Source organism: Mercenaria mercenaria, chromosome 6 (genome assembly GCF_021730395.1).
Source record: "Mercenaria mercenaria strain notata chromosome 6, MADL_Memer_1, whole genome shotgun sequence".
NCBI classification, from domain to species: Eukaryota; Metazoa; Mollusca; class Bivalvia; order Venerida; family Veneridae; genus Mercenaria; species Mercenaria mercenaria.
In genome coordinates this window covers 76,463,034-76,490,740 of record NC_069366.1, presented here as the reverse complement: position 1 = coordinate 76,490,740, position 27,707 = coordinate 76,463,034, and the positions used below count along the sequence as shown (strand labels likewise).

The 27,707-nt window shown below is 36.2% G+C and overlaps 1 long non-coding RNA gene across 1 annotated transcript; it reads right to left on the bottom strand.

Moving 5' to 3' along the window:
- LOC123548463 (uncharacterized) lies at positions 1 to 22,321 on the bottom strand. Its single transcript, XR_008371449.1, has 4 exons — positions 22,214 to 22,321; positions 17,776 to 21,002; positions 16,378 to 16,495; positions 1 to 134 (listed from the first exon to the last, which is right to left on the bottom strand). It is a non-coding gene; the product is annotated as an uncharacterized LOC123548463 (long non-coding RNA).
- Positions 22,322 to 27,707: the final 5,386 nt, after the last annotated feature.

Here is a 27,707-nt window from a genome sequence, read left to right as displayed (position 1 = left end):
GTTCAATGTGTGAAGTTACTTGTTGCAGTTCCTTCTCTTTCTTCCTGATTCGCTCTTCAATAAGAGCCTTTGCAGGATCACTTTGTTCAACAGAGTCACTCTGTTTTTCAAGATTTCCTTCGTTGCTTGACATTCTGAAATCAAAGCATTTTGAATAAATCCGGCAAAATTAAGCTCAAATGTAAAGAAAACACCATGGAAAATGGTAAGTCTCAAAGCCACTTTAATTGACAAGAAAGTCTGATATGTTATTTTACATATCCACCATATAACATCGGATCATTTGTGAAAATTGTCAGTAACTGGTAGAGAAAAAGTTGCACTGAATCTATATAATTTATAAGAACTCTGTATAGTCGAGTCTACCGATATGATTGAACATAGTGTTCAGCTTACATCAAATAAGCAAGTTTTTATGCCCCCCGAAGGGAGGCATATTAGTTTTCAACTCTCAGTTTGTTTGTTCGTTAGTCACAACGTTAACTTTTTGAATGAAGGCACTTTACTCGCGAACCACTGCACCCAGGACCTTCAAACTTCACATGCTGATAGTACTGATAGTACTCATTGAGTACACGACCCCTACTGACTTTGGGGTCACCAGGTCAAAGGTCAAGGTCACAGGGGCCAATGTTAACTTTTAGCATGATGGTACTTTACTCGCGAACCACTGCACCCAGGACCTTCAAACTTCACACGCTGATAGTACTCAATGAGTACACGACCCCTACTGACCTTGGGGATACCAGGTCAAAGGTCAAGGTCACAGGGGCCAACGTTAACTTTTTGCATGAAGGCATTTAACTCGCGAACCACTGCACTCAGGACCTTCAAACTTTACATGCTGATAGTACTCATCAGGTATACGACCCCTTTTGACTTTGGGGTCACCAGGTCAAAGGTCAAGGTCACAGGGGCCAAAGTTAACTTTTTGCATGAAGGCAATTTACTTGCGAACCACTGCATCTAGGACCTTCAAACTTCACATGCTGATAGTACTCATCAAGTACACGACCCCTACTGACTTTAGAGTCACCAGGTCAAAGGGGCCAACATTAACTTTTTGCATGAAGGCACTTTACTCGCGAACCACTGCACCCAGGACCTTCAAACTTCACGTGCTGATAGTACTCACTGAGTACACGACCCCTACTGACTTTGGGGTCACCAGGTCAAAGGTCAAGGTCACAGGGGCCAACGTTAACTTTTTGCATGAAGGCATTTTACAAGCGAACCACTGCACCCAGGACCTTCAAACTTCACATGCTGATAGTACTCACTGAGTGCACGACCCCTACTGACTTTGGGTCAACAGGTCAAAGGTCAAGGTCACAGGGACCAATGTTAACTTTTTGCATGAAGGCACTTTACTCGCGAACCACTGCACCCAGGATCTTCAAACTTCACATGCTAATAAAACTTATTGAGTACACGACCCCTATTGACTTTGGGGTAGCCACGTCTTTTCTCAATGAAAATACAAGATTAATTATTTTTAAATCTTTTATTAGATCAAATTTTAACTACTGTCCTCTCATTTGGCACTTTTGTTCAAAAACTAACACTGAGAAACTTGAAAAAATTTAATTTAGGGCCTTTAAGATTGTTTATAATGACTATACCTCTTCATATGAAACTCTCTTAAACAAAATGAAACTAACATTACATCTAAACAGACTACGAACCATTGCCATCGAAACTTTTAAATGTATACATCATCTTTCACCTGAATATCTGCAAAATATTGTAAAAATAAAATCTTCTAATTATGATTTCAGGTATGAAAATGTTCTAGAAGTGCCACAAGTAAGGACAACAAGGTATGGAAGAAGCTCGTTTAGGTTTGAGGTCGTCAGGGTGTGGAACAGTCTGCCAAATGACATGAGAACCATAGATAGGTACAAAGACTTTTGTCAGACTGGTCCGCACCTGGACTGGCCCCAAATGTAAATGTGCCCTGTGTCAGTGAGTGTTTGCTCTATGTTTGCTTGATGTATGTGCTGTTGTCCTGCTTGCCTTGCTTTGTTTTGCTTGCTTTGTTTTTTGCTTGCTTTGTTTTTTTTTTCTCTCTTTATCATACTTTGCCTTAAGTGCATATTTTTTTTGTGCTTTTTAGTTCATATCCTTTGTTCAAACTGTGTTTCATTTTTATTTCTCTGCTTGTTTTAAAAGTGCTGCTGTTATCACATATTATGTCAACATGACTCTCTCTGAGAAAGATGCTGATCAGTTCTTCACAAATCTGATTTGAGGAGATATCTGTTCTTAATTTCATCATATTTGTCACACTTTTGTGTTAGTTTTGCTAAATCAGTTTTTTATATACCGTAGTTACTATTTTATGGCAGATTTTAGTCCTAGGTCAAGATCAGCAGCTTTCCCACAGGTTTTACTTTTATTTCTGTATTGTATTATTCTTGCCTCATTTTAATTTCATTTTTAATTTGCATCTTATAGTTTGTAATTAACTGAATTTTTACTTTGCTTATTTATTTTCTATCCCTCTTTTCAGCATGTATAATTAAACTGAATTTTGCTTTGAAAGGGAGTAACAAGTCAGTAATGTATACTGTTACAGAGTTACTTCCCTTGCTCTTTTATAACTGTGCTTTTTCTTTACAGCTGTTTTATTAGCTCACCTGTCACAAAGTGACAAGGTGAGCTATTGTGACCGCTTTATGTCCGTCGTCCGTCGTCCATCGTCCGTCAACAATTTCTAAAAAAATCTTCTTCTTGAAAACCACTGATATAATTACACCAAACTTCACAGAAATGATCCTTGGGTGGCCCCCTTTCAAAATTTTTCAAAGAGTTGAATTCCATGCAGAACTCTTGTTGCCATGGCAACCGAAAGGAAAAACTTAAAAAATCTTCTTCTCAAAAAACCAGAAGCCCTAGAGCTTAGATATTTGGTGTGAAGCATTGCCTAGTGGACCTCTACCAAATTTATTCAAATCATGACCCCGGGTTCCAAATTGACCCCGCCCCAGGGGTCACTTGATTTTACATAGGAAAATCTTAAAAAATCTTCTTCTCAAAAACCAGAAGCCTAGAGCTTAGATATTTGACATGTAGCATTGCCTAGTGGACGTCTACTAAAATTTTTCAAATCATGACCCCGGTGTCAAAATTGACCCCGCCCCAGGGGTCACTTGATTTAAGATAGGAAAATCTTCAAATTTTTTTCAAAAATAAACCAGAAGGCCTAGAGCTTAGATATTTGACATCTAGCATTGCCTAGTGGACCTCTACAAAATTTGTTCAAATCATGACCCCCGGGGTCAAAATTGACCCCGCCCTAGGGGTCACTTGATTTTACATAGGAAAATCTTCAAAAATTTTCTAAAAATAAACCAGAAGGCATAGATCTTAGATATTTGACATGTAGCATTGCCTAATGGACCTCTACAAAATTTATTCAAATCATGACCCCCGGGGTCAAAATTGACCCCGCCTCAGGGGTCACTTGATTTTACCGAGGAAAATCTTCAAAAATTTTCTAAAAATAAACCAGAAGGCCTAGATCTTAGATATTTGACATGTAGCATTGCCTAATAGACTTCTACAAAATTTATTCAAATCATGACCACCAGGGTAAAATTGACCCTGCCCCATGGTGTTACTTGATTGTAGATAGAAAAATCTTCAAAATTTTCTAAAAATAAACCAGAAGGCCTAGATCTTAGATATTTGACATGTAGCATTGCCTAAAAGACTTCTACAAAATTTATTCAAATCATGACCCCCAGGGTCAAATTGACCCAGCCCCATGGGGTTACTTGATTGTAGATAGAAAAATCTTCAAAATTTTCTAAAAATAAACCAGAAGGCCTAGATCTTAGATATTTGACATGTTGCATTGCGTAGTGGATCTCTACAAAATTTGTTCAAATCTTGACCCCCAGGATCAAATTGACCCAGCCCCAGGGGTCACTTGATTGTACATGGGGAAATCTTCATAAATTTGCTAAAAATAAACCAGAAGGCCTAGATCTTAGATATTTGATATGTAACAGTGTCTAATAGACTTCTACAAACTTTGTTCAAATCATGACCCCCGGAGTAAAATCGGCCCCGCCCCAGGGGTTACTTTATTGTACATCGGAAAATCTTCCAAAAAAATTCTAAAAATCATCAGTTTGACATTTGAAACATGTAGCTCATATTACTCAGGTGAGCGATCCAGGGTCATCTTGACCCTCTTGTTTTTTTTTTCATTTTATTTTGTTATTACTATATAATTGTTTGTCGGGAAATAGCTTTAAGCTAATGTTAATTGTTAAATCCATATCCGACATTAAATAAAGTTTCTTGTATCTTGTCAAAGGTCAAGGTCACCAGGTCAAAGGTCAAGGCGCTGCGGGGGGCATTTGTCACCATTAGTGACAGCTCTTGTTGAAATTAGATTTGAAACCCATTTCGTCCTTTTTATTAGCCCATTTTGAAAATTTGAAATTTGTTATGACGTCCATCCATCAACATTTTCAAGTTTAGGCTCGTATTTAGTATAAGAGCCACAACTGTCAGACTTATTACAGAGAAAGAGCCCTGTTATTTTGGGGGTCAATGGCTCTAAGGTCAATTTCATGGAGACTAAAGTTAACTAGAAATTGCTTTTGTAAAAAAGCGCATGTCTCCCCCAATGCAAAGTCCTATAGGCAAGAAGTCAATAGGGGTCAGGAGCTAAAGTCCAAGAGACACGTATGGTTGGCTGCAATAGGGATCATCTACTTGGCATGTCCAGTCATCCCGCTAAGTTTCAACACTCTTGGCCTAGTGGTTCTCAAGTCACTGTTCAGGCACCTGTGACCTTGACCTTTGATCAAGTGACCCCAAAATTAATAGGGGTCATCTAATCTGCATGTCCAATCATCCTATTAAGTTTCAACGTTCTAGGTCAAGTGGTTCTCAAGTTATTTTCCGGAAATGATTTTACATGACCAGGCCCCTGTGACCTTGACCTTTAATAGACTGACCCAAAAATCAATAGGGGTCATCTACTCTGCATGTTCAATCATCCTATGAAGTTTCAACATTCCGGGTCAAGTGGTTCTCAAGTTATTGATCGGAAATTGTTTTCCATGTCCAGGCCCCTGTGACCTAGACCTTTAACAGAGTGATCCCAAAATCGATAGGGGTCATCTACTCTGCATGTTCAATCATCCTATCAAGTTTCAACATTCTGGGTCAAGAGGTTCTCAAGTTATTGATCGAAAACGGTTATCATTGTTCAGGCCCCTGTGACCTTGACCTTTAAGGAGTGATCCCAAAAACAAAAAGGGGTTATTTACTCTGCAGGAACAATCATCCTATGAAGTTTCAACATTCTGGGTCAAGTGGTTCTCAAGTTACTGACCGGAAATGGTTTTCAATGTTCAGGCCCCTGTGACCTTGACCTTCAACAGAGTGATCCCAAAACTAATAGGGGTCATCTACTGTGCAGGAACAATCATCCTATTAAGTTTCAACATTCTGGGTCCAGAGATTCTCAAGTTATTGATCGGAAATGGTTTTCGATGTTCAGGCCCCTGTGACCTTGACCTTTAACAGAATGACCCCAAGATCGATAGGGGTCATCTACTCTGCATGACCAATCATCCTATTAAGTTTCAACATTCTGGGTCAAGTGGTTCTCAAGTTACTGACCGGAAATGGTTTTCCATGTTCAGGCCTCTGTGACCTTGACCTTCAATAGAGTGACCCCAAAATCAATAGGGATCATCTACTCTGCATGACCAATCATCCTATGAAGTTTCAACATTCCGGGTCAAGTCGTTCTCAAGTTATTGATCGTAAATAGTTTTCCATATTCAGGCCTCTGTGAACTTGACCTTCGACGGAGTGACCCCAAAATCAATAGGGTCATCTACTCTGCATGACCAATCATCCTATGAAGTTTCAACATTCTGGGTCAAGTCGTTCTCGAGTTATTGATCGGAAATGGTTTTCCATGTTCAGGCCTCTGTGACCTTGACCTTTGAGGAGTGACCCAAAAAAACAATAGGGGTCGTCTCCTCTATAAGCCCTACCAACCTATGAAGTTTGAAAGTTCTAGGTCAAATGGTTCTCTAGTTATTGCTCGGAAATGAAGTGTGACGTACGTACGGACAGGGCAAAAACAATATGTCTCCCCCAGAGGTGTCCAGACCCTATATCATAAAGTACGCAAGAGCTTTCAAACTTCAAATACAAAATGAAGCTAGATAGATTCCTATTGTTTTCGGAGTCAGCAGATCAAAGGATAAGGACCTAGAAACCAAATTTAACTTGTCTGTTACTGATGCTTCAAAAGGACTATATAAGCTTTTAAACTTTACACAATGAATATGTACCGTAAATGATAACTGTAATATCCAGACCGTTTTGGGGGTTAGTGGTCCAAATGTTAGGGTCAGAGGGATGCAATTCAACTTTCTTGATACTGGACTCTTTGGCTATATCTTTCAAACTTTACACAATGATTAAGGTACATATTTTTGGTCGGTGGCATAAAAGTCAGTATCACAAGGACCTTAATTAATTTCTTTGTTGTTTCTTGGTTTATTTTCATTTGAATTATTTTCCTTTAAAGAAGTACAGTTATATGATGGTATGTTTAGGACATGCATTTATCTTGTTTTAAGATTAAATTATCTCGTGCGCACATCTTATCTTGAGCTCGACATCTTATCTCATGCGCACGACATCTCAAGTATCTCGAGTTACAGTACATTGTTATTTAATCAGACTAAATCTAATTTCTATTTCTCTGTCAAATGTCCTTGTAGTGTCTCTCCGAAACATAGGCATGCCTTTCTGTATAACAGGTGAAAAAGCCTAAATAAACCTTAAACATGCAGCAGATAAAGTGTAATCCACCAAGTACTGAACGTAAAAAAGTTTGAATAAAATGTTGAATTTTCAATATTCTGTAATGTTTTTTACTAGATAATCTATCAACACTTTTTCCATATTAAAGACACATCACGGTTGAGATATTGTAGCATTATTGTATTAAAATGTTATTGTTCATTAGATAAACCCTCAATATACATGCGAGAAGAAAGTATCTGTTTTGTCTACTTCCAACTTTGCGAATGGCCCTAATTAGTGTCAGGTGATTGAAAGAATAGGGATTTAGTTTACAGTCAGTTCTTTTATTGTTTCCCCACCTGTTTCCCTTTTGCCACTAGTTTTCACGATCTGTCAAAATTATTTTTGTCTCTCCATATGCGCTGTTTTTGAAGTATCTTGATAGGACATCGTAGTGTGTAACTGTTTACATTAAAATAAATCAATTTGCAATAGTTGTGCTTGTATTGTTGAGCTCATGAACTGAATTATACTATTCAGGTACTAAAACTTGAAGGTTTCCTGTCTGATAGGTACAGAATATTTTTTGTCACTCATTAGAAATCTAAAACGCGGTAGATCTATCTACGACCTAATTAAAACGAAAGTAGGGGATTCTTTAAGGTGATATGTGTTAGGTAAGGTCTTATTTATAGGACTTGAAAAATGTGTGTTGAATGTCCAAATTTAGCGTCCCAAACAAGTATCAGCTGAGTTAATGTTCAAAAAAAGTACGTTCTGTTATTAACCTACTGCATGTACTGTAGAACACAGGGATACGTCACATATGCAATGATAGAGAGGAACAAATATTATGATAGAGGGAAATCTTTTTTAAAATGTTTTTTTAGATGAAATTCAACATATATGTAAAAAAGTCATCCATAAACAGCCTGTCGTAGCATGTGAGGGATCCCTGTGTTGTAACCACAGGTGGCAGTAACGTACCTAGGATACAGTATGGGTCCATGAGCCATATGCACTTAAATTTATTACAATTATAATGTTTTCTTAGGGAAAAAATGACAAAAAGCTTTTTTGAAAAAAATTTGCTCCTGTGACAATGAGCCATGAGAAAGGTGGATATGAACAGTTTGACATGTGCATTGCTTCCAGGTCCGTACTTTTTTTTCAAAACAATATTTCCTTATCAATGGTTGGCCGCCTTTTCGGCAAAAGAATAATCTTTCAGAAAAACCTTACTTCAAAGCCCAGTTCCAAACCGTTTGCGCATCACAAGCGAGCAACGGCGTACGAAACGGTAGTGTTTTCTCTATCCGAATAAATCCCACACATTTTTCGCACCGAAACAAATCAAGTACACCATGTCAGTTACTGCCACCTGTGGTTGTAACCTGTAGAATTATAGTCCAACTAAGTTGTACGCCAGTCGCGATATTGTGATAATTTTTGCACAGGTCAACAGATCTATCTCTTCTCCACGTAGTAGAGGCAGACATAGTCTTCTGTGAAATCGGTCTGCCTTGCAGTCGAAAAATTGAGACTAACTGCAGAATTAGATCTAAGTTTATAAAGAAAAAAACTATGTTAAATACATGTATTCAGTCTCCATGAATATCATTAATCAGCAAAATTTCAATTAATTTAAGTACACAAGTACTATTTATACTATGGTTGTCAAGTAATGTATATACTGCACACAAATTATAGTACAGTCATAAATCAAAAGAATGAGAATACTTTCTTACTTTGTCAGTTGCATAAATGACGTAATAATAATAAGGGAAAGTAATTTTCAACTAAGACTTTGGGTAAATCCAAAGCCTAGGTGTTACTAGCTAAGGTGGCAGGGGTACCAGTAGTGGGTACCAGTGTTGAAATATCCATAGAAATCTCGTTTTTGCTTATTTTCCTTTGAAACTACTATGGACCATTGCAGATACTATAGACTACATAAAGACGCCTCTCCGGTCCTATGCATCTGTCGCTTTCCATGCCAGATGTAGTGAAAATCGGCCAAAGCACCCAAATTTTATAGACCAAAAATAGCCTAACCGGGCCTCACTTTGAACTCTGCCATTCATCCATTTCTATTTTTAAATCCAATTTCGTAGTAAATATGTATAGTACGAACATAGATGCATACACAGGTGGTGTGGAATGTGTCTGCCAACCACCACTTTATTTCCCTAATTTTCACTTGAAAAAAGTGGATGGATAACAAGCCGCGCGTCTGGCCGACTTTGTGTTCTGATATTTATGTTTTAGCCTCAACCGGAAGTACGGAGCTAGGAATTTTAAAACACCCGCCATGTAGAATCATTAACCGTTCCACATTCCCCAGATATATTAAAGAATTAATAATGATAAATAACCAGTAAGATAGATATTCCTTTATATCTATCCTGTCCTGTTTATACAGAAAATCGACAGGGGCCAAAACTACGAAACCGCTCCCTGCCACCTTAAGGTGACAGGGGAGTGCAAATTTGCGAATTCCACATTGACCTGTGGGTACCAGTGTTGAAATATCCATAGAAATCTCGTTTTTGCTTATTTTCCTTTGAAACTACTATGGACCATTGCAGATACTATAGACTACATAAAGACGCCTGTCCGGTCCTATGCACCTGTCGCTTTCCATGCCAGATGTAGTGAAAATCGGCCAAAGCACCCAAATTTTATAGACCAAAAATAGCCTAACCGGGCCTCACTTTGAACTCTGCCATTCATCCATTTCTATTTTTAAATCCAATTTCGTAGCATATATGTATAGTACGAACATAGATGCATACCCAGGTGGTGTGGAATGTGCCTGCCAACCACCACTTTATTTCCCTAATTTTCACTTGAAAAAAAGTGGATGGATGACAGCCGCGCGTCTGGCCGACTTTGTGTTCTGATATTTATGTTTTAGCCTCAACCGGAAGTATGGAGCTAGGAATTTTAAAACACCCACCATGTAGAATCATTAACCGTTCCACATTCCCCAGATATATTAAAGAATTAATAATGATAAATAACCAGTAAGATAGATATGCCTTTATATCTACCCTGTCCTGTTTATACAGAAAATCGACAGGGGCCAAAACTACGAAACCGCTCCCCTGCCACCTAAAAAATTTCAGCTCAGTGGACGTTACCATCAGAAAATAAAAACAGCGTCAGTTAAGTTATGGTAGCCAGAGGCTTTTCTTTCAAACCTGCTATTTGAACAAGCGTTCTATGCGATGATCCTGCATCTACAACTTGTTGTTTGTACATTTATAGCTTAACTCATATGCTCACACTATACACATATCTACCTGCTATAGACATAACTATTTGTGCATTAATTGTATACATGTATATGAAAAATATTCTCGTAGCTTTTAATACACACACTATATATAAACATGTAACTTCTCTAACTTCACAAACAAATATTGCACGCATTTAAAAGATATGAAACTGATATGTCCGTTGGTCGACTCTTCTGCATATATCTAAAGGGCTTCTGTGGCATTTAAATTAAGTAGAAAAGCAGAGAATGACATTACGAGATTATAAATGTTGAAATGCCTAACGGCGAGAAATTAAGAATAATCGTTTCTGCAACAATTTTTATGTACATCTGTTCACTACTGAGATTCGACTCTGCGTAACTAAGTATGGGGAAAATATAAAACCAAACTCTAGGTTGAATTGAAAATGGGCAAATTTTATTTTGCCAAATGACTCAAACAAATAGAAACCTAATATGATAATTTTCCGCATATCTGGACAAAAAATACCGCCCCAGAAGAAACAGGAGCCCGCCCAGATATATTTAATGTTTTCAGCGGCGTGTTTCGACATTTTCATTGAACATCTTAGTTTCGACGCATCGTAGTTTTGACTTTTTTGCTTTTTTTGCTTTCATTGTAATTAGTTATTAGTTCTTTGTTTATATATGTATACATGTAGTACTTACATAACAGTAGTTTTATCTAAACTCCGTTACTAGGGCTTGGTCAGGTCAGAATGTTACACAACCCACAAAACTGATGTTACCTTTCTTTACTAGTCCTTGGGTCTGTGGCCTGATCCAACATGAAAAGTCCTGACCAACTGGCTTACTGACTGTAATATCTAAAGTATTGACCATCGTTCAATGTAAAACATAATGTCCATTGCTGTGTCACTGATAACTTTTGATAGAATGAAACGTGATTTGTCTTAACCACTCGGTCATGGAGTCCCCAAATATCTGAAGCCTCAGTAAATATTTGTATGACATGGAAAAAATACGACAATGTTCCAATGATGAAGAAATAAATGTTTCTATGACTGCAAGAGCCTTGCATATTCGGGTTTTCTTTGGGGGAAAATAGTCAAATCAAATTAAATGATAAGAAATTACAAATGTATTAAAAAACTAAATGCATTAACACATAATCAGTATCTGTTTGCATTTGGAAGTATATGCTGTTCGAGAGTACGAAAATGCAGAAGTCACAACTTCACATGCTGAATAATATTCCTTTCACATTTCATGACCCTAGGTCAAATATGTTTTAAGATACATGCGACACAAACGTTTATGCTCTTTAATGCATATTGTTGACTAAGTCAATGGCCATAACCCTGGTCTGGCTGAGTAAAATCTCAAAAAAAAACCCCAGGTGCAGTACTTCACATGCTGAATAATATTCCTATAATGTTTCATAATCCTAGGTCAAATACTTTTTAAGCATGCGACATAATCTTTTAGGCCCTTTTCCTGCATATTTTTTTACCAAGTCAACGGCCATAACTCTGTTCTGGCTGTAAGGAATCCTAACTAAAATATTAGGTGCACAACTTCTCATGTTAAATGGCAATAATGTGAGGTTTGAAGTCTCTGGATCAAATACTTTTTGAGATATTCACGACACAAATTCGGACGGACTGACGATGGTGACATTATAAATATTCTATATGTAAAAATTGAAGCATGTGACATTGAGAAAAGCGCTTAGTTTCCTGAACTTTGATGAGAAAACAAAAAAGGCACCATGTCCAAAATTGTTTTTCTTCGACAATGGATAAAAAGCAGAAGCTGACAGTTGTAATGTTGTAATTTACCCGCATATAATTATGTCAAAGCTGAGCCTCTTTGCTCGGTTGAAACACGATATATATACTTTATGTTCGTCGGCCTATAGATTTGGTTCGTTTTAAAAGCAGGACAGCATTTGGCTTTCAGAGGTTGATTTTGACAGCATTTATCTGGGGCAATTATAATGTAAAGACGGTCAATGGGTCGAAAAGAAACACTGTTCCCAGTAAACATGTCTATACACATTAAATAAGAACCTGCATAATTATTATTTAGAACAGAAAGTATAGCAAAATTATTGACTTTTTAAACATGTTTAGGATTTGTGTACGTTTTATACGAATATTATTGTTAACACGGAACTCAAAAGATGTTTGCTTTTAAATCAATAACTTGATGAATTAAATTGATTTTGTTGATTAATATATTTCAGGAGATTTCATTACGATTGCGTTTTGAGATAGTGGGATTTGTGCTCCGTGGTTCAACCTGATTGACAAATATAGAAAAAGAAAGCAATTGAATTTATTTTATTCAAGTTTCAATTCCTTAGCAATAAAATGCATTTTCTTTCACACAATAGTCTTTTTTAATTTTCCGTATATCCTGTGTTTCTAGGTATCAGGTGTCCGAATGACATATGCTGACTCAAATGTCAAAACAGATAGAACTGACCAGTGTAAATGTAAGGCATAAAGACACTTTATGTGACAAAATCACAGGTGCTTGTAATGGATGTTATTCTGGCAAATGGGGTGAGTTTTGTGAGAACAAATGCTCATAGATATGTGAATTGCCTTGTTCCAAGTCTGGGTCTTGTAACAGATGTCCTCATGGATTATTAAGATTATACTGTAATATTATATTAGTTGCCTGGAAATTGTTAAGGTATGTTCTTAAGATGTTATTCTAAACTATTGGTGTGATACTCTTGTCAACCTGGATTTTATTATAGTAGGTGTGAGCGGAAATGCTCTAAAAACATTTTTGTTTGTTAGACACCTGGCATCTGTAAACCATGTACGACCTGATAATGGGACAGTCCAGCGAAAAGCAATGTTCGTTGGAAAATTGTAAGTTTCGCGGATATAAAAATGAAGCTTGTCTGAAATGTAAAAGTGGTTTTTGTTGCAACAGGTGTGAACAAATTTGTTCGAACTGTTTGTCTCCTAGTTGTGCCAAAGCTCACGGATGTTGTACAGAATGTAAAAGAAGGAGTGCACGATTCAGTGTCCGTCAAGTAGAGTTTTTGTCTATGCAATGTAATGCCACTGGTATCGAATGCGAGACTTATTTCCAAGAACTATGGGGCTCATTATATGAACATGGATAGGACGCTTTGATTTAATCAATAATTAAACATTTAATTTTATTACTCTATGATACGAAGTTATTACAATGATAATTTAATCAAAGGGCAAAAGGGTCGGACAACAAGTTCTGACGCTAGTTGTCAAGAATCAAGCACCGCTGTCCGCAATACCCAGAATTGAGAAGGGATGATTAGCAACAGCACCTGATGAGAGACGATGGAGGTTACTCCAGCTAACACCTGTATAAATGTCAACTTGAGGTGAGAGGTGATAAGACAGCAATATACAATACATCAGGAGAGAAATATAAATAGTACACGATACCAATTCGTTACACTACGAGATCGAAAGCCAAAATAACCATCTGGGCAAAATACGTCTATAGTGAATAATGTAACGGCAGAAAAGCAATGTCAGACAGTAAAGACGAATGATTACTATTGTTCTACATTGAAAAGAAATGCGATGATGAAGTCAGCTATGTATGATGGTACCAACTCTTGGAAAGATTTCAAAGCACACTTTGAGACACGTTTAAAGATAAACAACAGGGAAAAAAAGAAAAAGGCCTTTATTTATCAGTTTATTTACGAGGCCAAGCAAAGGCGTTTTTTTGAACCTCAAGTAAAAAGACACCAAATTAAGAGGAACTAATATCTGCGCTACAGGAAGGATTTTCACCACCCGCCAAAAAAGAATTAAAAAGATGTTAAATTGCGAGAACGCAGGCAATAAGCTACTGACACTTTATTTGACACGGGACAGGACATCAGAAAATTAACAAATTTAGTATGCCTGGCAGCACCGGCAGATGTAAGAGAAACTTTTGCCAAAGAGCAATTCATAGTATTTCTAGTACGCTCCAAGAACTAAGAATTAAACAGGCTTGCCCAACCTGCCGTTTAAGCGACGCGGTACGACACACTGTCGAGCTTGAGGCGTTTAACAGAGCTGAATGGAAAACAAGCGAATCTAAAGCTTACGTGAGGACATTAAATGCCAATGAACATAGCAGTCCAAAAACGCAAAATAATGAGGTACATTTCCTTGAAACATCATTTGCAGAAATAAAGAAAAACCTATCAACTTTTCGATGTTTAACAAAACTAAAACTACCATACGGGCCTTTTTCCTTCTAAATATTTTTTCTCTCCTTTTTTTGTTTGTCTTTTTCCCCCTCACTCAGAGGTATATGGAAGTGAAAGCATAGGAAACGTAACTGTACATTTCAAGGTGTAAGAAGCCCGTATGAATTGTTTCCCTTATAAGCTAAAATCTGTTACGAGAAACATAATTGCTGACAGTATGAGTTAATAAACTGTCGTAGTTGTTTCCCTTGAATATGAATTTTTACCCTTGCAATTTTCGGTGTTTTTTTCGTCCTATTATTGCGAGGTTGTTTTATGTTTCAAGTTCCTTTCCATTTTAAAATTACTTTCTTCTTATGATGTTTAATACCTACTGGTTTGATTTCCTTGTCTTATCCATCTGTTCGTTTTTCAAAATGGCAAGGAAATATTATTATAAAGATTTATGATCAGCGTAAAAAAATATTCAGTAATAGCTTTTATTCAAGTCTAAGTAGAAATATGATCTAGTAAATTGTAGGAATTTCGATGTCTGGAAAGAATTTACTATTTTCTTTTATAGTACATACTTTACCATCTGTAGATTATACTCGTACATGTATTGTAGTTTGTTTCACCTCGTACATGCTACACTTCCTGCATATTAATTACGTAAGATGAATTTATGAACTATAGAAAAAACACAACAAATAAACAGGGTTACCCGCAAGGGGCCCCAAAATAAAAAAAAAATCTACATTAAATAAGACTGAAAATCAGAATATACATTTTTCAAATAATTCAGTTTCAATATTACATGTTAAAGCATAAACAAGAGATATCTGGAAACTCGAGGTAAAAGACCGAAAATATCTCAGTTACATCCAGTCAATAAATGTGAGTCAGATGAATCTTACTCATTAATAGAAGCAAAATGATAGTAATACTCAAAAAGTATCGCGCCGGACTGAAGAGGATAACAGGCCATATTCTATATTATACTATCATTTTTGTAGTATGTGTCTTATGAAGCAAACAGTTATGCGAATGGGTATTTTTTTTATCAAGTATGAGCTACATATGATTAAATTTGAGAACAGCCTTATCCTAAAGAGAAGTTATGGTGGCAGGGGAGCAGTTTCGAATTTTGGCCCCGGTCGATTTTTTTTTAAATATTTGGGTAGCTTTGTTCAAAGTGTATTAATATTAATGTTTTAATTATTGAAAGTTTATTCTAAAAGAAATCAATGTGTACATGCATGTAGCTATAAATAGCAGATGCGAATATTTGGCTACACCTAGAGCCATAAATTTTGTGAGTCATTATTTCTGGAGGCAGATTTGAACGAATCAGGTGTTTTCTACAGCAAAAGTATGTCTTTGACCTGCTTTTTCTCCTGAAACTTAGTGGTTGACAGACACTTTGCTTAGCAGGGCTTTGCAACCTAAGGGTTGATTTATATGAAAACCTGGTGTAATTGTATGAAAGTACACAAACGAGTGTATGGCATGTGTTGGAAGTAAGGAAAAAATGCTCAAATTTTCTTGATTTTAAGAGGGGTTAGGGGTAGGCTGTAATGTCTACTCCTTTTGAAGGTGACCACATGGGTCAAAATTAATGCTTTCATTTTGAAGCTTACCTTAGTGCCATATCACAATGAAAAGCAGAAGTACTGCTTTTTTTGTACTTATAACCTATAAAGAAAAACAGTTGCGAATCGTGGACTTGCTTAAAATCTAGCAAAAAAACTGCTCCCCTGCCACCTTAGAGTTATGTCAGTGTGGCGTTTTTAAAGTGGATCAGTGTATATTAAACTGCATAGAGAAATATATCAAATAAAAAACCGATACTCGTTACAAGAAAATATATTTTCAAGATATGCAAAACATCAATTGTATGAACAAAATAACGACAAAATGAATCGAACAGATTATAAACAATATCTGCACAATAGGTGACCTCAGACTGTTACAGGTTATGCTATACTGAGTAAACGAACGTAACATGTTAAACATAATAGATTTATTATGAAATTGTAAATTATAAATGTATTTGTTATTTACGATACTTCTTTTCACAATTATTTTCATTCTTCTAATCGAATGACTAAAGAAGGAAAGGCAATACATGTTTGCAAAATCTTACTTTAAATAGTACTTCCGTTCATAAAATTCCTCTGTGTAGGCGAATATGCTCTTTCACATAATTATTTGCAGATAGCTGCGCTCGTCAGTCCACACAGCAAGTTAAACAAGCGTGCATACTATAAATACAGTAAATAGATGCAATATTTCACTGATTGTATATTGGTCATAACTCAGCGAAAATTATAACATTGTTGAAGCGGACATTGCTGACTGTTTCGAGGCTATGTGTTTAAGTTGACCAAGTGAACAAAAATCACAATGTAAGAATTACTATTCGGTATTTAGCTTTTTACATCGACACAAAATGTCGTGTTACTTACATTCAGAAGAAAAGAACCCTGCTTAAACTCTTTCAAAGGGATCTAATGATTGAAAAAAAAAACGAAAAAAAAAAAAAAAAAAAAAAAAAAACACACACACACACATAACAAAACGTTCCGTAAATTGTGCCTTACATTGTTGTACATTGATGCTACGAAAATGACTGACACTGACTTAAGTTAAATGTCCCTCAGTTACTACGGTTGAAAGCATTCGTTAGAAAAAATATACCTCAAAATCTTTGAATAACTCTTATTACTACTAATTTTACCTTCCGAAGAAGAGCGGAGCTCTGAGGAAGGGTTGACTTGTTCTCGATTGAAAATAGTCGTACGGAAGGAGCAAGGCAAAAGCTGTTTTACTTATTGCCAGCACCAAAACTGTGATTTCTCTGTAACACTATTGGTGGGAGTAATTATATAAGCGTGACAGCCTACCCTACCCCGAGGATTATTTACGTAAGTTTCCAATTGTTATTTTAGCTGTAACGGGTGAGAGTATAGTTTTGGTATGTTTTACTTTCAATTTGCTTCCGTTTTAGTACCTAATAAGTGAATACCCCTTATTAGATTTTGATATGATACAGATATGATATAGCATTTTCAATATACAAATCAACAGACATTGTATATTACAAATTTGTACGACTAAAAAAGCACGTCGAAAATAGGTGTACCACATCGGGACGGCCAGTAGCCTCTGTTGAAAACGGATTAAAGATATGCTTACTTCACACTTAATCTAGATTCAACGTTCCGAGCGTTACCTTATCTAACGTAAGAAGGAGCATCACTTACAATAACAATTATGGAAACTAGGCTAAACTGTACGAACATTCTACAAGTTTGATGCAGGGGTCGATCAGTTCCTCAGAATTGAGAAAACCTGGGGCTTAAACGCGTTTTGGCATGCCGATATCCATTGTCGGTTACACACAATTTGGTACTTATGTTTCATTCTATTCGTCAACCGATCAACCGTTGGTTAATTGGCTGGCTTTCTGTCGTTTTACAGAAATGAAGTACTTAAGAGTTCATTAATACTGTTATGCAACTGAAAAATAATTGGTGTTTACCTAATGTCCAGTAAGACTTGTTTTTCAGCTGTAATAGCCCAGGTGACAAATCAGTTTTTAAGGCCCACATAGACGGTCGTCACTGTAAACCATTGTAAGCTAGAAAAGCTTATTCTGCTCTCAGTTGAAAAAAGTAGTTTTCAACTTAAATTGTATGTATTTCCTTTGTTTTAAAATCAGAAATAAAATTTCCAGTGCATTATCGTGACCATCGCAAACTTTCTGATAAAAAGCTTTTTCCAGTAAAAGACACGCCATTCTGTCCATTTTTTGTTCTTTTAACAAGATGCTGTTAAGCGACTGAAGAACATGTTTCACAAATGAAAACGGGTGCTTTGGTACCTAACTGTACAATAATTTGTTTAAATATCAGGAACACGAGTTCAAGAATTTAATCCTGAACGCTCCGTGACGTATCGAAAAAAAATAATTAAAAAGGTCATATTTGGCGATTCGGTGGTGAAACAAAGCACTGCAATTGCAAATCATTGCCAAGAATCGTATTTTAAGTGACTTGCGCACGCATGTGTTTGTGTAACTTGGTTGATGATATATGTCCGGCCACCAGGTTAGAATTTGTTCGATCATGTTTTACTCAGAAGAACATTAAAGACGTATTGTAAGTCAGCGACTACTAACAATGCATGAAATATACGTACATTTATTGTACATGTAAAACTGAGCCAGGAAGTAAAACAATATAAAAGGCCTTGAAGTTACCTATGTCATTCAGTATATTCACGAGTATCATGCGAAAATCGAGGATGTCTTTACAGAACGATATAACGATTTAAGATTTAAAAAGATAAAACTGCTTTAATTTTATTTTTTCGTAATCAGCTCTTCTTGTTGTTCAAGATTGCTCAGATAGGATTCTGCAATGAAAAATTATGTTTTTTTTTTGTATTATAGTTGATTTGAACTTGCATAACATCAGTCTAACATAAAAGAGCCTTAACTTATTTCATATAATTATGAATTTATAATTATGAATTGACATATTCTTTTGATTTGTTGCAGATGCCTCTCGTGCTGCAAAATGCTTTGCTATAAAATACTACGCTTTGTTTAAACTTAAGTGTCATGATCACTGGTTGTCAATCACATACAGTCTGTTCTATGAAGAGAAACCTCTGTGTCCCCGGACATCCATAAATGGCCATTTAGCTATTCTGACTGGGCATCATCTAGGGGCCTGTGTTGGTAACTCATTCGAAAGTCTGATAAATTATTTCTTAAAATTCTTTTGACTGTTGTGTCTGCACTTATTTGGTGTATACTGTAAGAGTATTTATTTACTATTTTTGCTGCATCTGTCAATTCGTGTTGGCTTTCAAGATGATTTTCATGAAATGAAAAATGAAAAATGTCCCTTTGAACTTGTCAGAGTAGTCAAGACGGTCCTGAAAACCCAAGCACTACCTTCACTGAGTCTAATGACACCATTGGAGCAATTCTCACGGCTACCTGGGTCGGGTCAGCTTAGTCTTGGCCAGCACCCTACCGCATATAACAAGTTAAATCATTTTCTGATCTTTCTGTTCTAATTCATAGAGATACATCTGCAACTGTACTAAGGCACAAGTCGCAGTTCTATTGAAACAAAGAATCTTCGAAGTTTTAAACAAAAGTTAATGCCTAAATTGTACAATATTTCCTTTATTGTCTTGCCTTGAGGAAGGAGTTACCCTGTAACTGGCGTAATCAGACCTATGTTATGTCTTTGGTAGAATTTACTGCTGCAGTAAGGTGACTGTAGAGGTCAAGAACCTATTGAACTTTTAAATAACATTTTATTTTGCTATTATACTATTAAATACATTAAATATCTTACTGGAAAAGTATTGGTTGGTAGAACTTTATTTAAAACAGTTTTTGAAGTGAAACAGGATGGTAGGACATTTGTTTTGTTTTTCTCCTACATATTCATTTGTTGGATTCATCCTCCTTGTTCTATGTTCTACTTGTTGTTTGTATTTTTGTGCGTATGTTAAACATGTACACATTCATACAGATTTGCAATTTGTAAATCGGAATTTCATGGGTTTTTCTATTGGATCTATAAAATGTTTGTATCCTAAACACAACAACTAATCATGAAATTGTCAATTCACATGAATGAAAGGAAATGTTTAACTTTCTGCCATGCTTTGTTATTCTGTAAATGATCTCTTTGAGAGTTAGATATTGCTATGAAGAGCGCATAAAACATAAACTATTAAAATAATGTAAACACACAATTAAGCAATAGAAAAACAAACAATATGATAAGTTATGGGATTTGAACACGTAGTTCCTCATTCAAAACGAGCGTCGAAGATAGAGATTATATATATACTGTCCTGTTTACATAAGACCGAGGTTTTGGTCGTTTCATTAGAATGCAAAAATAAAAAAAGACCGCTTGAAGTATATGGCGAACATCGGATTAATTCAAAATTGCTAGTGTGTTTGCAAATAAGATTTAAAAACAGACGTAGTTACGGTAGACATACGTTTTTGAACTTTTATTATATTAGTTTAATGTTCCGATTCGAAGTAAAGGAACACCCGTACTTGAATTTAAAGTCAGACCACAGACTGGTGATGTGTTAACGCACCGCCGCCGTAAACGTTTTTTTTCAACATGATAGAATAAAGATTAATGCATGGATGCAACGGCGGTTATCAGGGCAGGTTTCGTATGACCCGCTCCATATTTCAAATATGGTCATATGCACGTTTTCCACATTGTCACAGCATGGCAAAAGTAAACGAAAAACAATAAACCTGAATTCAAAAACAGTCTCAAAGCACAACAGTTGATTGTGCTCTGATGTAGTCGGTCAAATGCTGGAACTTTGAGACTAGGTTGGAGACTTAGCATTTTAACCTAGTTCGTTGATGAAACGTTTCAGAAAGTCTTTAATGATATGCACAAAGTAGCCTTTGCATAGCCTCACAGAAAATTACTATTAACGTTTGGTTAAGGACTGCTTTTAATTTCCCAATAGGATAGGTTCCTTTTTCTCATCCAGGAGTATAATCATTTTCTGTTTTGGAGCTCCTTTACTGATAGTAATTTTGTTGTTGTGAGCAAGATAAACAGTAAGTTCAACATTACATATTTTACTCTTTACATTTTCTTCAGACACGGTACGCATAGCAAATCTAAAAAGTCTTTTCCCGTCTTCATCGAGCTCCTTCTCTCTGAAAGCCTCTTCGAGATCATCCCTTGTCAAATAAATCTGAAATTTAATTTAGGATCCATTCCTATTTTGTATACACCATTACTTTATGATGAAACGATTGGGAACAGGTAGAATGTCGATCGAGTATACTGGAAATTAATTCTTTGACAGTTTTCAGACAATTCCGTCAAAATAGGTGGTGTGGATCAAAGCGTTATATTCATGAGAAATTATCAATAATCCATGTGTCCAATATTTTACCGTGAGAAATCGGGCGTGTGATCTAGTATGAATCAGGAAGGTTTGGAAAAAAGCATTCTCCCCCCTATAGTTTTATAGTTATTGTTTAGGATGACATATAGCGCCATATTTGCTATCGTGATTGCAAAATGACCGCTGCTATCTTACTTTCCTATGCACAATAACTTTTGCAAACAAAACAGTCATGTACTCGGAAAAAAGTAAGTTATGGGTCATTGACTGCAAAATGCCACAGGAGCGCCAGAAATTGTCATATTCATTATTGCTTTATTCATAAAGGTAATGAATAGTACATCATACTGTGTACTTGTGTAGTTAAGTTGTCGTATAAGGCTTCAGAAAATTTTATTGCTAAAATCACTCCAATTTGCATCTTATTATTATCAAAATTAGAAAGTATTATGAAACTACAAAATCATTGCACTAAAGCAAAAAGAAACATTTTTTACCATCTAGAAAAAGAAATCATATTCTACTCCACTAAAGTATATTTTAACAGTAGAGTCCACAAAAACACCATAATAATTTATCCAGTGGGCAATTGGTTTATGTAAATAAAAATACTACTATTTTCATCATTATACACATTAAACAATTAAACAGCTTTACTACCGACAAAGTTTGTCTGTCATCGAAGCAAAATCAACGTTATCAACACTGGCCCCGGTAATTAATACGGTGTGATTATTTGTGTTCCTACAACTCAGAATCAACTCGTTTAGAGAATTTTACGGAATTGTAAGAACCGAATTCCGTTACAGTTTTGATTGACCAGTCGTGCAACCCGAAAAAGTAGTTTTACTATTGTAACAATATATCACACATTTTGATATATATCAGATTATCTTGACTGTGAAAATTTTGTAGTTCCAGTCTATTCTTATATATTTCGAGTCTGAAATGATAACGACAACTTTTGGTTCGAAACCACAATTGTCGATAGAATGAGCTATAAGAAATATGTACATTTTTAACATGGATTCAGAGAAGAAAAATTAGAAAATTACCCCGGCCTCCTTTTCGTAATCAGCTCTTCTTGCTGTCGAAGTTTCGCTCAAAAAGGATTATGAAATAAATATATACAATTTCTGGTTTATTGTCGTGCCACCTTTTTTTGTGAATAAATTGTGGTTATGTAGTTATTATAAATTGAGCGGTTTAAAGGGTACGAAGACCGAAGGAAATGGAAATAATAAATCCCCATCATTTTAAGTGTTGCACCACAATAATATATTAAATTTTCAATGCCTAACATAATTTTGTTACTGTTACATTGTTTGTTGAGATGGTACCCTTATATTCACATAATTATAAGTTTATAAGAAAGTTGTCATTGACTCCTGGTAACCAAGAATAATTGCTATTTGCAAAGGGCATATTTCAAAATCGGATTTATAAAATTGTCCTAGCTCCCTTTAACCATGAATAACCATTAGGCTAATCTGATAGGCTATATTTCAAAATTTGGTTAGTAAAATTGTCGCAGCTCCCTTACAAATATGAATGGTTTTTTTATTATTTTGAAAAGGTATTTTTAAAAACGATTAATAAGACTGTCCCATCTCCCTTATAACCATGAATGATCATTTAGCTATTTTGATAGAGCATAATATTGAATAATTGAATAATGAGACTGTTTGAGCTCCATCATAAAGATTATGATCATTTAGTTATTTTGAAAGAATTGTTTTCTCAAAAAAAGATTAATAAGATTGCCCCAGCTTCGTATTAATCGTGAATGATTATTTGGCCGGTTTAACCCCCCCCCCCCCCCCCCCCCCCCCCAGAATTTGATAAACAAGGCTGTCCCAGGTTCCTAATATCTTGGTGTGATCGATAGGGCATTGTCAAACTTGGATTGATAAAATTGGCTCAGCTCCCCAATAATCACGACTGATGACTTGTCTATTTTCATAAGGCATTTTTAAAGATTGAGTTTTGTTTTGAGAAGAGAGGTATCCATTACATTTCCGCAACAACAGATGGTGATCCCAAGCAACCATATTCATGTGTAATGTAGTTCTTATCTTTGTTCGTTCATCGTGGCCTGTTAATCGTTTGCTTGAAATTGGACATTAGCTTTAAAACAAGATATCGTTAATGTTTTCCCTTTTACTTCCATAACAACTACAGTTATACAACCTTGTTTATAATAATTTTTGTAACCGTATGTCAAAGCATAATATCTCTACATTTTACATCAAGAGACAAATGTCTCTGTCCCACTGGTAGCCATGACTTTTGACAAATCAAGAAGTCTAACTGAACAGAAGGCCACCTTGAACTGTTTGCAGTGACATCTTATGAAACTCAGACCATTGAGAACTGCTGGTCCTTTTGCTTTCATGAATACTCAAGTGACCTTTACTTAATTTGGTATAGATGATATCATACGAAATATTACGCATTGTCGTTTCAGCAGCTAATAATTCTCATATGGTAATTAGTAAAAGCTTACCACTGTTCTGGTGTCTACTTTCGGCAATTTAGGAGCCTCCGTGGCCGAGTGGTTAATGTCGCTGACTTAGAACAACTTGCCTCTCACCTATGTGGGTTCGAAGCCCACTCGGAATGTTGAATTTTTCATGTGGGGAAGTCATCCAGCTGGCTAGCGGAAAGTCTGTATGGTTCTACCCAGGTGCCCGCTCGTGATGAAATAATGTACAGAGGGGAAGAGGTTTCCTGGTTTCAAGTGCTGTCATCTCGAGACATTGACTAAACAATCATATGTGGTCATAAAAGCTACAAATGCGCGAAAACTTGATACAGATATATAATGACTTGATGTAAATTTATAGATTTTCATAAAACTCCCTGGGAAATTGCAGCTTATTGGGACTAGCCTACACTTAGATAATTTAGAATTTTATTCGAAAATAATTTAAACATTAAGCAATGCAACGCAATATAGTAACCTATGTTTCCGTTAAAATTAATGAACATATGTTTCTCTGACAAAAATTATTACATACGAATGAATTGCTACAGACCAACTAAAATGCCCTTCTTAAGTTCGCTTTTGTTAGGAAAATGGTTTTAAGCAGAGCTTGTGCAATTTGTTGCAATTGATACTGCAAAGAAAAAAATCTATATCAGCTCAAGTGACTGCAAACAAACACTTGATGAAACAGTGCGAATGATATTAAATCATTTAAACGATTGGTGTGATTAAAGTTGTAATGCATAATCTCCTATATATCAAAACATGTCACTTTGATTACAATGATTTGAATCCCATTTTACAAAACAACTAGGCGTCAGGTATGTAGATACCAAGTCTCTGCTCTAGATGCAAGCTGACGCCTAGCGTCCACTGTAAATGTTCGGTAACTGGACGCTTAGCCAAAAGTCTGAGTAGTGCAGTTGTCCAACAATCATTTAATTGCAGAAAAGTCGTATAATATAACGTTCATAACCATTGATATGAGTTACTGCATTTATTAGCTCGACTATTCGAAGGAGGGCTATTATACTTTCCCTGGCGACGTTGTCGCCATCACTGTTGCATTCAATTTTTTGTATTAACACAAACTCCTCAGTTTCAGTCTATCCTCTAACTACTACCTCCATTATCATTCTTGGTCAGGGCAGACACCATGCAAAGCAGGGTCTTGTATCCTAAAAGGCAAGGTCACTGGGGTCAAGGAGTGTATTGGTGCTGGTTAAAGTTGTATGGCAAGCTTTTGAATTTCGCTAAATTTTCTAAACAATTCGATAAGGACTGATCACATAAAAACTGATCTTAGTAAGAAGTAGATACCTTTTGGTTTAGTGACAGGTACCTCAAAGACCTACGTCTCTGTATATATTGTAACAGTGCTGGTTAAACCTTTATGACAAGTTTCTCAATACTCTTTATCTACTTTACTAATGCACCTTTAATCATCAAACATCACATAATGACTGATCTACGTAAAGTTCAGAATCTTCAAGTATCTCAAGGCGTCTGTTTTTGTGTTACTCAAAGTTTTAAGGCATGCTTTCAATTTCACGTATATCCTTTACTATGGCTTAGTAACGATTTCCTTCTTACCACCACTCCACTACAGAACTCAATCCACACATCTTGTTACCCAACGTCACACCCATTATACTCCTCTCCCTCTCCACCAGTCAGTTTACATTTATCACAAGTATATCTCTTATGATTTCTTAAATTCCCTTTTACCATCCCTCACACTAACTTATATCTGATATTGTTTCTAAGATTTTTTTACCCCTTAATAATCACATTGTCCCGCTAACATTCTCCGAATATATCAATTCTTTTTCTCTCACTAATCTTATTAAATGGACGAACGCGTTGTCCTTCGGACAGCACATATAAAACTTTCATATACATTTCACTTACCATGTCAAAATATTACAATAAGAAGACATCTCTCAGAAAACATGTGAACGAAGTATTGTAATACAATACAAGGTCCCCTACTGGAAGGCACCTTATTTTCTCTACTGCAGTATAACATAATGAACTGATATTTGTCAGTGATGCACAAACAATATTGTAGTATGTATACAATATGTTATAACAAAACACTTGGATAAAAAATTTGTATGTATAAAAACCTACAGTTGTTTTCATATGGCATTCTTTTGGCCGATTATCAAAAAGGTATCATATAATCATATAAGTTATTTATAGTAACAACAAAGGGAAACTAATCCTACAAAAAAATCTATAAAAAATGTAAGTCCACAAGGGACTCTTTACCAGGTACAGAAAAAGTCAAAATACACCACAAAATTGGATGTAACATGCATGTTGTACTACAGAAAACTGGTCTCGATTTTGCCCTATGGCCAGTAATAAATAAGTTACAATATAATCTATTTATAGTAAAAACAAAAAGACGTAATTCTAAGAACAAGGGTGCCTCATGATGGTGAATATTTGTGCCAAGTTACATCAAAATCCCTCCATGCATAAAAAGAAATGCTCCGGACAAAGTCATTTTTGAATTTGACCTTTTACCTTTAATTGTGACCTTGACCTTAGACCTGGAGACCTGGTTCTTGCGCATGACAATCCGTCTCATGATAGTGAACATTTATGCCAATTATATTGTAATTCCTTCATGCAGGATGAAGAAATATTTCAGACAAAGTCATTCTTGTATCTGACCTTTGACCTCTATGTGTGACCTTGACCTTAACCTAGGGAGCAGGTTCATGCGCATGACACTTCGTCTCATGGTAGTAAACATTTGTGCCAAGTAATATTAAAATCCCTTTAACGGTTACAGACTGGACAGGAAAAAAACCGTTTTGGCCCTTGACTTCCAAGTGTGACCTTGACCTTGCAGCTAAGGGCCACGGTTTTGCGCATGACACATTGTCTCATCCAGGGGAATATTTGTGCAGAGTGATATTTAAATCCTGGTTTGCATGACAAAGTTATAGAGCGGACAGGAAAAAAGTATCATTGACCTTTGATCTCTAAAGTGTGACCTGGACCTTTAAGCTAGGGTTCTGAGTGTTGTGTGTCATGTGACATGTCGTCTCATCAATGGGAACATTTATGCCAAGTAATATTAAAATCCCTTGATGGATGACAGAGTTCTGAATCGGACAGGAAAAAAAAACAACTATTAACCTTTGACCTAAAATTGTGACGACCTTTGAGCTAGGGGTCCGGGGTTGCACATGACACATCGTCTCATCATGGGGAACATTTTTGCCAAGTAATATTAAGATCCCTTCATAGACGGCAGAGTTATGGACCACACAGGAAAAAAGTCATGTTGACATTTGACCTCCAATTCTGACCTTGACCTCTGAGCCAGGCTTCCGGGATTTGCGCTTGACACGTCGCCTCATCATGGGGAACATTTGTGCCAAGTGATATTAAAATCCCTTAATGAATGACAGAGTTATAGGCCGGACACGAAACAGACACTGTTAATGCAATGTTAATATCTGACTGCCAAGTGTGACCTTGACCTTGAGCTAGGGGTCTGAAATTGTGCATGACACATTGTCTTATTATGAGGTACGTTTGTGCTAAGTATTAGTAAAGTCCTTTCATGGATGGCAGAGTTATGGACCGGACAGGAAAAAAACCCTGTTGACATTTGACCTCCAATTGTGACCTTGACCTTTAAGCAAGGGGTCTGGATTTTGCGCATGACATGTCGTCTCATCATGGGAAACATTTGTGCCAAGTAATATTAAAATCCCTGCATGGTAACAGAGTAATGGACCGGACACGAAATTGCGGACGGACGGACGGAATGACGGACGAAAAAGCGCATTCCTATAGTCCCCGAAACTGTTTTTCAACCAGTAGGGGACTAATAAGGTAAAGTGTAAATTTTTTTATTCACGAACATTTATGACACTATTGATTTCCTAGTCTGGGCTGTTACCGCACGAGTAGACATTTCCTGTCTGTCATTTTAACTTAAAATTATTTCGAAATGAGAATCTGTTAATTTAGCAACAGATTGACACAGCTGCAGTACTCCGATTATGAAGATATTCACTTAAAATAAGATTCTT